The sequence below is a fragment of the Nelumbo nucifera genome, chromosome 1 (assembly GCF_055504915.1).
Source record: "Nelumbo nucifera cultivar China Antique chromosome 1, China Antique-T2T, whole genome shotgun sequence".
NCBI classification, from domain to species: domain Eukaryota; kingdom Viridiplantae; phylum Streptophyta; class Magnoliopsida; order Proteales; family Nelumbonaceae; genus Nelumbo; species Nelumbo nucifera.
In genome coordinates, this window is record NC_142649.1 from 214,964,637 (window position 1) to 214,976,932 (window position 12,296).

The following is a 12,296-nucleotide window of genomic DNA, read 5'->3' on the forward strand; positions in this document are numbered from 1 at the left end:
ATCCGGAGGCATGGCTCGGATCCCTTGGCAGGCAGCGTTTTGTTTGTCGTCTCTGAAAAGTATGGCACGTCTGTCGAGTCCGTACCTTGTAGTAGCAGCCTGTAGCAGCAACCTACGCCTGCCACACCTGCCCTGGCAGTAACGGCTAGGGCAGTGGCGGTTATGTCAGATGTGACCGAGCTCCGATATAAAAGAAGCCCAACCCTCACGAAGCAAAAGTACTGGAGCTAGCACTTTCAACACTCTTAACTCTCTGTATCTTCTTTGAGTTCTCCTCAGAGTTCTAACTTAGCCATCAGAGTGCTCCCTCCTGAAAAGCTTCCCGGTAACCCTTCACCTTCTTTCTCAGGTGCCGTCCATCACAGTTAGGATCCAACCCTCAGTCAGCTAGGAGTACCCAGATTATGCAGCATCACAACTCATGCTATCGTAGCCTGAGTTATCGTTGATTTGGTGTCATCAATTTTGGTAGCCAACAAGGCCACGACACCACGTACGTGTATTATAACAGACTATAATTCAGCCAAGTGGAATACTCTAAGGTCATCACGTGTTATTTTCTTCTTGGTAGGTAACAACGTACCAAGTGGAATACCAAGGTCCTGCCCACAAGACTCTACCCACATATTATTGGGCCACGCCAAGCCCAATAATAAATGGGGTCGTTTAGAGCCCAATCTAACCCCAACTTGGGCGGAGTCGCCGGGGTATATGCCATATTATTTCATCCTCACCAAAGGGGGTAAGGAATGAGTTTCATCTTGATTCGGTATACTTGCCAAAATTTTAACCTGACTTGTTTCCTACACTCTCTGGTCTAATAATTGATATCTCTCACTTGCGTATTCTCTGTTGTCTGCTAGCCATCAGCATCCTAATTTGGCACTTGAAACATTAGCATCAGATCTCCATGGTAGAAAAAATTGATTCAGTTTTCATTCATGTTTCGTACAAGAATCTCAAACAATCCGAAGTTGACATAATTGGTTTAGCCGAAGCCCACTACTGTGACAACCTCAACTCTAGTGGGTTTTTACTACTTCTCTTTTGACTGCGTGTGCTCAGGTTAGGTTATTGGTCCAAAGGAATATTAGCTCTTTCTCCTAAACCAAGGTGCAGGCGGGATTCGATCCCAAGTCTCCACTACATCAATCAGCCGGTTGGCACCTAATCCCCCTTTAATAGGGTTGCTTGCACACTCGGCCAACTCTAAGAAATGCCTTGGGTAGGTTTGGCTTCAATAAAACCTGTTCCTTTGACATATCTCACTTTCCATTCTAGTCTGGTTATATTTGCCTAATTGATTGTGCAAGCAAAACGAATTTCACTATAAATTTTGGTCTAATTGGGTCGCATTGGGAATCTGATATGAAGTGTAGGTCAATCGGGTCACCTTGAAGATAAATTTAGGCCCAGTCCTAAAGGTGCAAATCTCAAGCTTAGGTCTAATTCAACTTGTGGTTAGGCCAAAGTTTATCAACCCAGGCCTAGATTGAGCTAGCTTAACCCAAGAGAATTGAGAGGTAAGCTCAGGTTCGGGCTCGGGTTAGGTATGTTCAAGCTTAGTCGGATTGGTCGGCTTTAAAAGAATGCATGGATATAATTTTATTTAAACATTTTTTATTCGACTTTAGGCTGCATTTGGAACGATGCAAATGGAGTGTAAATCTCAGTTTAGGGTAAATTTGCACTCTGATTCATTTTTGCTTGTGTTTAGCAACATTACATTTATGCATTGACAAATGACAGACCAATGCATATTTACATTAATAATAAAATGTAAAAGTACATCAATAAAAAAGAAGTAAATTTGCATTCAAATAGGCTTTTGATAAAAAAATGCATATGCTTTATTGAAATTTGCACTCTGATTCACTTTTGCTTGTGTTTAGCAATATTACATTTATGCATTGACAAATGACAGACCAATGCATATTTACACTAATAATAAAATGTAAAAGTACATCAATAAAAAAGAAGTAAATTTGCATTCAAATAGGCTTTTGATAAAAAAACGCATATGCTTTATTGAAATTTGCACTCTGATTCACTTTTGCTTGTGTTTAGCAACATTACATTTATGCATTGACAAATGACAGACCAATGCATATTTACATTAATAATAAAATGTAAAAGTACATCAATAAAAAAGAAGTAAATTTGCATTCAAATAGGCTTTTGATAAAAAAACGCATATGCTTTATTGAAATTCATGTTTGCATCCATTACAGATAAAAGTCTGTTTGGTAAAAAGATAAATTTGTCAGTGCAAAATTAACCCAATTTTTCAATTTATATGAACCGTTTTATACTCTACATATTTGCATTCATGCTTATTTGCATCTTTACAAACGCAACTTTATAGTCTAACTTCACAATACAATTGATTCAAGATATGCACAAATTCCATTTACAAATGTAATATGCATATCTTATGCATATATACATGTAAGGGTAATCAGGGCAGGGTCGGGCTTGCATTTGTGATAGGGGATATTAGGCTTGGGCCCTTCTTGAGTTCCAGGCTAAAATGAGCCTGGGACCAAGCTAGGGTGAAAATTATTACTCCTATATACATGTATATATAATTTGAAAGAAGATATTCTTATGCAAATATAATGCATGTATGTATGCATTTTGTTGGGTAAGACTTGAGATCAAATCAGCCCCCAAACAAGATTGCCCCCCACAACGTCCCACAAAATATTCCCGTTATGTATTGGGAACATCTCCCGATTATAATACCAGAAATGATGATGTCATCATTGGGAGATGTTCCCAATACATGGCAGCAATGTGCTGTGGGACTTTGTAGGGGGCTGATTTGAACTCATAAGACTTGAGTTGGAGTGGGCCCAAGTTGGGTTGGGTCAGGTTTTGGCTACCCAAGCCCTTAACAACCAAAATTTACATCAAGCCCAAGTTTTCTAACCGAAGCCTAGCCCACAACCCAAAACATAAGCACAACATTAGGGGTGTTGATTGGATTGGATTTGATCCAATCCGATCCAGTCCAATGTGAGTCCATTACAAATGGACCGGGTCCAATCCAATCCAATGAATAATTTGGATCATTTTGGACCGGTCTAATTCAATGTTCGGACCATCCAATATGTTTATATTCATTTTAATTTAGACTGGTTTCAACTCAAACCCAGTCCATTGACACCTATATTCTTATCTTATATCAATAGACCGGATATTGGCTTAATCCAATCAAATCCAATATAAATTTATTACTGACGGACCAGGTGTAATCCAATTTAATAAATATTTTGGACCGGATTGATCCAATCCACTATATCTTTTTGGTCCATCCAATCTGTCCAAATTGATTTTGGACTGGACCCAACATGTGCAAAAAGTCGGGTTGGGTCAAATAAGTTTAAATCCAATCCAACCATAAACTTATTAATGTTTAACTTTAGCAAGTTTATTGGGTTGAAGAATTTTATTTTATTTTTACTTATTTCTCTTGTTTTTAATTTTATTATTGTTAGAGGAATAGGTTGTATCAAGTTTATTGGGTTCCACTTCCATGGTTGTATCAAGAGTAGGGTTATAATTCGGGCAGGCTAGGTCGTGCCCAGCCCTAAAAGGTCCAAACCTCGGATACAGGCTTGGTCCAACCCGAGGTTAAGCCCAAGTTTATTAACCTAGACCCAATCTGAGCTTGAACCAACACAACTCAGGTTGTGCTTGGGCTTGAACTGGGCCAGGCCAAGTTGGTCAGGCTTGAAAGAGTTTATATATCTATTGATTGAAAATATGTACAAATTTCATTTAAAAACATACATATGTATTTATACATACTTTATATATACAGATGTATATATAATTGTAAAAAAAAAAATTATATAAATATAATACACATGCATATACATTTTTTTAGTGGATTTGAGTTGGATTGGACCCGAATTGGGTCAAGTTGGGCTTGGTTTACCCAAGGCCTCAACCCAAGCCCAACCCAAGTTTAGGTTGGGCCCAAGTTTTATTGCCTAGGCCTGACCTGTGCAAAAACTCAGGTTAATCAACACATCAAACGATGGGTCACAGGAGAGCCAGAAAAAAAAAATCAATTTACTATTATTCAATAATAATTTATTGTTAGTTAACTATAATTAGGATTATTTTCAAGTTCAATTAACGTTAATTTACTATTAATTAAATGAACTTTATTTGTTAATTTAGGATTATTTTGATATTTTCTGTTAAATCAACATTATTGTTAAATTTCAATAAATTTAATGTTAATGAAAATGGCAACTAATTGTTCCTTAATGATTGTGAAATAATAATTAACAATCATTAACCATATAAAAAATTAGCAAAATCATATAGGTTAGATTTGGGTCGGTTTGTAGTATAAATCTGACCTGCATATATCATCTTATTACCCTGTAAACGAGATTTGTTGTTCGCTTGATATAGCGAACGTAACAGCAATGTTGGGTCAATAAGACCCCACCCTTTAACACGCAATGAATTCTATGGCCATCAGCAAGCCTCCCATAATCCTCTCTCTCTCTTGACCCCTCTCCCTCGTAATTAACAAAGCTCTGCATTCCTTAAATTCTTGGAATGTAAACGCTATGTGTTGCTTAAATTCAAAGGTGAACATTTTAAAGGAAAAATCTATGATGCGGGAAAAGTATGGTATAGGAAGAGTTTTGACCAACCAAAATTCATCTATGATAAATAATATCTAATTGGCTAATATGTTTATGATTCCAATTGACTGATCAGAAGTCTTTCAGATATTATATCTTTTCACAAATATGGGTCTCTAAGGAAAAAGTAGGAAAAGGAAGAGAAATATAAAAAAATAATTTGGTCAAACCACTAATACTTTTTCCTTCAAACCAAACACAGCCTTGAGTCAAAATAGTGTGGTCACTTTGTTCTCATTTGTTCAATACACAAGAGACTGTCATTTCACAAATAAATTGAATGAAAGAGGAATAATGCAGATGTAGGTTGTAGTATCAAGTAACATGTTTTGGATTGCACACAGGTTTCAGGCCTCTTTGGACACAGGTTGCATTATTGAGCAACCTGTACTGGAGCATTGCTACTGTTCTTCTAATATGTCTCTGTTATTGTTGTTCATCTAATATGAGAGTAAAAGAAGGGAAAGAGATACGTAAAGAAAGAATTTAAAAAATGGAGATTGTTCATATAAGATCTATTATAAGATCTGAAAGACGCAAACTCATAACCACTTTGAATCTGTTATCCACAAACTCTAAGAAGAAAAGCAAAATGGAAGAAAAACAGCTTGGTGATTGTGGTCGTAGAGAAAACTGTATTTACGGGGGAATGGATAAAATAGAAAAGTTACATCAAATGGGAACAAAATCCAAAACCTCACCTAATTTGTAGAAAGATGCTTTGGAGGTAAATACATGACCGTTTTAGTAGGAGAATGCAATGAATTTGCCTCTACACAACAATTACGTGTGTTCTCCAAAAATAAAAAACAGAAGGAAAAGGTAAGAAAATAAAGAGAAAGAAGTGGGTTCCTAATCTGTCATGTTTCTTACACATTGAGAAATAGGCCAGGCATGATGACGTGTCTATATGAGAGAGGGAAAGGAGACTAATGAACTGGCTTCTTAAGAGAGCAAGAAAGGCTAAAGCAAAGAGGGGTTGAGAGCTCATGTACCATTGGGGTAAGGGAGAAAGGGGAGAAACTCTATAATTATGTGTTTTAGGGCTGTATACGGGTCGATTCAGTTCGGTTTTGCTTAATTACACCAAACGAACCGATACTGTCAGGTTGGCATTTGTATTAACCCAAACCGACCAACATACTGTTAAAGCCGATTATAATATTGTTTTGTACATAGATCGGTTTACTCGGTTAACCAATAAAACTAATCGATTGTTGTGGTGACTGGTGAGGTATTTCTTTCTACTGAGATATTAATAGCAATCTTTTACATTTATTAATTTTGTACTGAAAATTGGGCATTAATTTATTATTTATTAATTTTATATTGAAAACTACAATATTTCTTTTTACTGAAAACTGCAATATTAATAGCTGTACTTTCTCCTCATCCCTCAATTCATCCTAGTGCTAGTTTCGGTACAGTAATCAATAGCTTCTGTTATATTTTTATGGGATGAGGAAAAAGTACAACCTAATCTAGAATCTGGCACTGGGATGAAAGATAGCTATTGATTGATTACTGTTCTCATCCCGTAAAAAGACTACAATCTAGCACTATGATGATAGGTGAAGTCGGTTCAGTTTACAAAATCAAAACCCGCAGCCGAACCAATAAATCGGATTTTACAATCAATAAAACTGAAATCGACCAACTCGGATCGAGTCGAGTTGGTTTGGCCGGTTTAGTTGGTTTTTACCATTTATTGAACAGCCCTAATGTGTTTGATTAGTAGTCATTTAATCATTAAACTTGAGTGTTATCAATGCATTTTTGGTATGGATGCAAACGTATTAGATCGGATTCAAATCCAATCCGAAACACTATAGGTCTGATTCGATCCAATCAGATCTCATAAGTATCGATTTGAATTCAAATCTGATTAAGATGTCAGATATCCAAATGTAATCCAATCTGAATTAATTTAAAAAAAAATTAATAAATTATTAAAAGGAAAAGAAAATATAATTGTTTAAATAAAGAAAAAAACATAAGTATTTATTTCAACTATTCTCATCAATATATGTACATCTTTTTATAAAACAATTTACAAAAATGCAATATAAATAACATATTTATAAATAAATAAATATCATATATATATCATATATAAATAAATAAATAAGTATGTAACATGTATATTGGATTGGAAAGGGGGTGATCCGTTCCAATACAATTTTTCAATCGAAAATAATTATCTGATCCGAAAATCTAAAACAAGGGATATCCGAATCCGACAATATAGGATCGGACTTCGGATCAAATCAAATCATAATTTGATCCATTTGCACCCTAATTTTTGGGATCTATATGAGTTTCTTTGGCATATTTATGCATATCCATAGCATTCCGTCGTATCCATGTATATACCAAGCATCTAGACTATATTATGAAGCGATTAGGTCCCACATCAGCAAGCATATCCTTCTTCCATCCCCCTTCTCTCTTTTCTCTTTAAACTTCTCTCCTTTCTTTGTTACCCCTTTCCAGTTCTCTTATTCACTCTCTCTCTTTCCTCCTTTTCTCTTCCCAAACCACCCATTAAGCCATGTGACAAGGGAGTTAGTTATCAAGGAAAGAAAGAAAGATTTGGTTTTGTAATTCTAGCCAAGTGACAACACTATCCCCCACCTTCCCCCCAATATCTCTATTTCCTATTTATCTCTAAAATGATCTCTATTTAAGTATAGAGTCTCTCCTAAAATATCTCTAATTCCTACTTATCCTCTCCCACTTTTGATCTATATCTATCTAAAGAAAGTTTGAATTACAAAACATAAGAATTATTTAAATATTATAATGAAATTATGTAATAACTTTAAAATATTTATTATAAACACAAAAAATAATAGGGAAATTGTCTAAAACTCACCATGTGTTTTCAGAATTTCTCTTAAACTCACCACAACTTTTCAAATGTCTAAAACTCACCATGTCAATAAGTTTTTATTTTCCAAAACTCACCTTTTGTTAGTGCACCGTTAATGTTTCTTAATAGGTCTTTTTCATTTTTCAATTTTCTTTTTCTTTTACATTTATAGTGTTTTGTTATAATTTCTAGTGTTTTTTATAATTTCTGTTTTTTTTTTTACATTTTTCTATTTTCTACCATCTATAAAATTTCCTATATTTTTTGTTATTTATTTGCAATTTTTGTGTTTTTCTATAATTTTTGGTGTTTTTCTACAATTTTTATTTTCTGATTTGTTTTTCAATTTCTATAGTTTCTATAATTTGAAAATATTATTTTTTTTTATTTTGTGTGCAATTTCTATAATTTTTTATATTTTTTGTAATTTCTGTGTTTTTATATTTGGAAATATTTTTTGAATTTTTCCTTTTTTCATGTCTAAATATTAAAATATATGTATATATTTTATATTTTTTATGAAGGTTAAAATGGTAATATATTAACAACCGTTAGTCTTTTTAATGTCAACTTAATGACATTGTGAGTTTTAGACATTTTGAAAATTTGTGGTGAGTTTAAGAGAAATGTTGAAAACTCATGGTTAGTTTTTGACAATTTATTTTCATTGATTACTCAATTTAATAACTAAATAATATTTTAAAATTTTAAATAACAAAATTATTTAAATAGTATTCAAATAATAAAAATTTAAAAGTAAAAAAATATTATTTAAATATTTTAGTAACTAAATACTTTAAGTAACAAAATATTAAAAAAAGCTAAATAATTATATAACATGGTATTGAATATTACGTAATAACTTTAAAATAGTTACATATTATTTAAATATTTAAATAACTAAATATTTTAAATAATGGAATATTTAAGATAACTAAATTTTAAATAGTTAAAATAACAAAATTATGTAATAAATTTAAAAAAATTCTTACTAGTAGAAAAGTAATTATAATAGATTTCATAATATTTGAATTAATATTGAATTATTAAATACTAATATATACCTATGGTTAGGTTGGTTCAATTTTGGTTGTTTTATAAATGGCCAAACAAGAACTGACTCGACCTAGTTGGGTTGGGAAATTGTTGAACTGAAGCTGACTGGAAAATACTAGAAAATCGTCCAACTCAAGTCGAGTTAGGTCGGGTTGGTCAGTTTCATTGGTTTTGTCAGTTTGATGACCATCCTAGCTGAAATTAATTATTGTTATTTTTGTTTGGCTAAAAAAATTATTAAAAGTAGTATATAAAATATAAATAATTATTAATTATTTAAAAAGTTAAAATATAAAACAATTGTATACTCTTACATGTTTCTATTGTTTATCTTTCGCTTAATAAAACCCGAGCATTGCATGGGTCCCCCTAGTATGGTGATACATATCTTAAAATTTTCTTTTTCAATACTCTTTGTGATTCCAATCTTTTGAACCATTCGTGGGCCCTTACAAGGGCATCTTCTTATGGGATAATAAAGAGTGACTTTGGGCACATTAGTGGAAGAGCATTTATAATTTGAGAATAAAAGGGTAAAAAGATGTAGGGATGTAGATGGATTGAATTAAATCGGAAATTGAATTAAATTAAATTTGAATTTGAATTCGATCCTCTCCATCATATTGAAACAGAGTCCACATACAATTAGATATTGAACAGTATAAATAAATTAAACTAAAGATTATCAGAATATTATATACTATTAATAAATTGAACAAAAAATGACTTAGATGTTATATTTCAACAACAAAAAAGATCAAATTTGAATTTGAACAATTAGATATTGATGTTGCATGATTTGGTATATACTATTAATAAATTGAACAAAAAATGACTTAGATGTTATATTTCAACAACAAAAAAGATCAAATTTGAATTTGAACAATTAGATATTGATGTTGCATGATTTGGTTGCTCCCTACTAGATGACAGCTCAGATGCTGGGCTGGTGAGGTTACCTGGTCGAGCTACAAGAGAAGGGTTATCAAAGTACCAGGTAGGGCTGTTCACAGGTCGGTTCAGTTCGGTTGCACTTGATTTTGTTAAATGAACCAAAAAAGGTCGGGTTGAATTTAAGACGAACCGAATAAGTTGGGTTGAATTTGAGGCGAACCGAAACAGACCAATAAAGAGAGAAAACCGATTAAATTTCATTTTATTTAACATTGGTTTAATTGGTTTTAGTTAAACCAAACCAAAATTAATGCTTGTAGCCTAAAATTGTACCTATATGCTCCCTACATTTCTAATGAGTTGCAGTTGGCTATTTGAGTGTTAGTCAGTCCATATATAGGTCCAACCTATACCTATAGTTGTCTCTTTGGTTTTCATTCCTATGAATAGACTCAACTTTTTACTTTTTCTATGTCAGTCCCTATATTTAGCTTTTATTAGTTAGACCATAGATGGAGATGATTAGAAAGTAGTGGTTTTCAATCAAAAGTAAAAGAGATGAAAAATATATAAGATATATGAATTACAAAAGGCAAATATGTGTATGTATGCTTGGGTCGGTTTCACATTGGGTTACAAAAAGTATAATCACAACTGAACCGGGACATCGGGCTTTGCCATTTTTAAACCGAGATTGAACGAACCATTTTAGAAACTGACCATCTCGGGTCGAGTCGGTCTGGTTTGGTTGGTTTACAACATCTTCTAAACAGGCCTAATACATGGGTTGCTTTACTCGGAGTGGGTACTCCGATGCTTAAATCAACAAAGAGTTGTGAGAGCTACAAAGCGATAATGCTAGAGTGCTTGAGAGATAAATCGCACATACCTTTTTTGAGTAATCGAATGCCTTTATATGGGCGTAGCTTGTTGTGGGCTTCACATAGCGTGTTCGAGATCACCGGCTTGTCTGATTCAGAGGTGATTTCACACCTGGAGGTAGACTCCGTGTAAAGTGATAACACTTATCTGTTTGCTTCCGAAGCGGGTGGTAAGGGAGTCGGTTCCGTTGACGTGACAACGTGAGCCCAAAGGAGTCGGAGATGATAGCCCGCTCGTGAAGTAGGTAGCTTGCCACGTCATCTAGGTCGCTAAGGGCTTCGATCAAGTCAGCGGAGGCAGGTCTTACACCGACTTGACACTTTCCATGGCATTCATAGGTCGTCTTGCCGAGGTGGAGGTGAGGAGGTCAAGATGGGCGCGATGTGTCCAAAGGGCTCCCGATGTCAATTTTTACATGATACTGAGGAGTCGTGACGATTCTATAGTGCCATGTGTCGTAATGTCATTGGAGGGCCAAATCACCCTTCATTAGATATCATTTGCAGCCTTAGAAAGTTTAAAAGACATTTAAATTTTGAATGAAATTTTCACTATACTTCTATAAATGCCTTAAACAATTGAATTTAAAAATTTAAATATTGAACCTTGCAAGCATTAACATTATGTGATGCTATGATTTAGCTTTTATGGCTCGAACAAAAAACAAATGCAAGTAAGATATATCAACACTTTGTGGTGTCATTCTTTTGGTCTGAAGTTTGATGTCTAAAAGGCAAAAGAAATTAAAAAAAAAGCACTTTGATTTTTTTTTGCTTTATTTGATATTTGAATGCATAAAATATTAAGCTAAAACTTGAATGTTGAATGTTGAATGTTGAATATGGTTACTTTACAATTTTGCGCCATAATTGATTATTATAATGGATATTTACATTAATTAGTAAATTGATATTAATTATTATTTTTAAAATAAAATTAATATTGAAAACAAAAATAATAAATAATGATGAACTAATCTAATAATTAAATAAAGAGCAATAATAAAATAATAAAAACTAATTAAATAATATATAACACATAAGATGATAAAATAAACATAAATTATTATTTTTCTAATAATAAATAATTAAACAATGAAATAATAATAATAGTAATTAAATAATTAAACAATAAATAACTAATAAAATAATAGTGTTATAAAATAATCATAAATTATTATTATTATTATTTCAAGAATAAATAATTAAATAATTGAATACATAAATAATAGTAAAGTTTTTGTATAATAAGAATGTGTTACTAATAATAAATAATGAATAAAATGTGCAATGAGCATTTTGGGACGAATAATAAAAATATTGTCAGGTCTTGTATTTGATGTCAGAAAATGAAAATAAGAAGTGTTAAGACATTAGAGGTTGAAAACAAACCAAAAGAGCAAGGTTTAACATCATTTTCTTTAATAAGAGACAAATTAGCTAATGGAATTTCTCAATAACTTAAAAAATAATTTAAATTAAAAAAAGAAACTAAAATAATGTGCGCGCAAGAGAGCGTCAGAGATTTATTTGAAAGAAAGTATCAATATAACAAAACTTATGAAAAAGATATATTATTTTTTGTTTGGTAAATCTTTAAAGATGAAATGAAAATAAACAAATTAACAGCTGTGGGATTTGAACCCACGCCCTTTCGGACCAGAGCCTAAATCTGGCGCCTTAGACCACTCGGCCAAACTGTCAATATTTGATGGTTGTTTCTTCCATCTTTTATAACTATGTTTTATAAGATAGATCATATAGGTTAATGGGTAGGGAAAGAAATGGATTGTTCGTTGCGTACTAGTGGGTTAAGCGAAAGCTAAATAATAGAAACACATAAAAATACACAATTGTTTCATAATTTTAACTTTTTAAATAATTAATAATTATTTTTATTTTATATATTACTTTTAATAATTC

The 12,296-nt window shown here is 32.6% G+C and overlaps 1 non-coding gene across 1 annotated transcript; it reads right to left on the bottom strand.

The window, feature by feature from the left end:
* Positions 1-11,996: 11,996 nt before the first annotated feature.
* TRNAL-UAG (transfer RNA leucine (anticodon UAG)) lies at positions 11,997-12,076 on the bottom strand. Its single transcript has one exon. It is a non-coding gene; the product is annotated as a tRNA-Leu (tRNA).
* Positions 12,077-12,296: the final 220 nt, after the last annotated feature.